Here is a 1843-nt window from a genome sequence, read left to right as displayed (position 1 = left end):
TTTTTTTTTTTTTTTTTTTTTTTCCCAAATATTTTCTGCCAGCAATTCTTTTTGTATGATTGCTTAATTTGGTTTCCCCAGCTCACAGAAATTTATGTTAAAATGGGAGTAGAAGAGATTTTTTTTGGCAGCCTGCCTGCTGAACTCTAGAAATGCCACTTCACATAGTCCATGCTTTGGATGGTTGAATGACTTCCAGGGGATATTGCTGGGAAGACAAACCTGATGACTGATGCCTTTTAATCTGAGGAGAGGGCATCAAAAATTGCTTCATCCTAACCATCACGTCTGCTTTATTCTGAGTGCTTTGTCTTGGCAAAGCAATTCATTCCCTTTGCCACTTAATTTGTTGATCACTGTGATAACTCAGCTAGCAGGTGCTAATGGTGCCAGTGGATTTTGGGACACTGACACCCACACCAATAAACATAGGAAGATATGCCATACAGACAACTAGACAGTTGTTAGATATTAATAACTTTAGACCTGTGCTTACCTGGAACTCCTTTAAGACAGGAATCTGGCAGAGAAAGGATGACCTTGTTGTCATTTTGCGATCATATCCCAGACAAGATGATCCTAATTATGCAGCTGAGAAGTCCTGAAAGCATTTTAGTCTTTCCGAGGGGAAAATAAGCTGCAGGTTTACACTCAATCTTTGTATGGGAAATGTTAAAATTCACAGCAGATTTCCAGGCGTCTGCTTCCCAACTGTTTTTAAAATCTAGGTCATTATATATACGTAGTATCAGGTAAGTCTCCATGGAACATTCAGAATGTTTTAAATGGCAAAATGGGTCAGCTTTCATTAAGGCTTGTAACTGTCTAAGACATGTTTTTCATACATGTCCAGTCCAAGAAAGGTTAAATAACTCTCTTGACCTCTCATTTATTTTTTAACTTCACATATTCTCATAGCTGTGTAAGGTGGCATTTTGTAGGTAAATTCCCTTGCTATTTCAATTTCTTTGCAGTTTTCTTACCATCCAGTGTGAAACCTACTGTAAACTAAATCCACCTATCTTGTTCTAGTCCTTGGCCATTCACATCCACACACAGTGTAGTCACTTCTTGATTTTCTGTGAGCTGAAATGTTAGATGTTCCTCACATACTACTGCCTCTTTGATTCTGTTACTATTATTCTCCTCCACATTGACCCAGCCTGGGGCTGAAAGCGCTTCCAAAACGTGCTCTGCTCCCTGTGAGCTCTTTTATGCAAATAACTTAGTGCACTCACATGCCTGCCTGCAAACAATTTTCAGATTAGCGAGCAGGACACATTAATCTAAGCCATGGCAGTGGTGCAGGACAGTGCAGTGCTGGAGGGGGTCCTGGCCGGGTGCTGCCAGGCAGTAAGAAGGGGACAGATGGGGAGGTGTGCTTGTTGAGCCTGCCAGTACCAATGATAGGGAAGCAGAGAGCCCCCAGACCCAAGTATGCGGGTGATTTTAGTGGCAAGATGTTGCTTTGTGGGTAAGGCATTGCTGCGTGGGGACAGCAGTGGATGCTCTCAATCCTGGACTTTCTACAAGTAAAAGTTATTTTACCAGTGGAGCAAAATATTGGAGGGGGTGCTGCCGTAACTGGCTGCAGACATGAGCTTGGGAACCTTTATCCTGGTCCCTTTGGCCTGGATCAGGTCCACTGGTTCTGGGCATAGTGCAGTTACAGGCAGGACTTGATTACCTGCCTCAGGAGCAGAGCCACAGGGGCCCCTAGCATCCCCAAGACAGCACTACAAGCCAAAAGCCTGCCACATTTTCCCACAGGCGAGTGTCTGAGGATACAGCTGAGAGCCACGCCAGCGTGAGAAGGTCCCTGCTAGCTTCAGTAAAATGCATG

At 43.8% G+C, this 1843-nt stretch overlaps 1 long non-coding RNA gene across 2 annotated transcripts in view; it reads right to left on the bottom strand.

Annotated features, from left to right (window-relative positions):
• The window catches only part of LOC118161436, a 9779-nt gene extending 9090 nt beyond the window's left edge, over nt 1–689 (bottom strand). For both annotated transcript variants that reach the window (XR_004748025.1, XR_004748026.1), the window contains exon 1: nt 497–689. This is a non-coding gene — a long non-coding RNA (uncharacterized LOC118161436). The remainder of the gene's footprint in view (nt 1–496) is intronic.
• Between the last annotated feature and the right edge of the window lie 1154 nt (nt 690–1843).

This window comes from Oxyura jamaicensis, chromosome 2 (assembly GCF_011077185.1).
Source record: "Oxyura jamaicensis isolate SHBP4307 breed ruddy duck chromosome 2, BPBGC_Ojam_1.0, whole genome shotgun sequence".
Classification (NCBI taxonomy): Eukaryota; Metazoa; Chordata; class Aves; order Anseriformes; family Anatidae; genus Oxyura; species Oxyura jamaicensis.
This window is presented reverse-complemented; position numbering and strand designations above follow the sequence as displayed.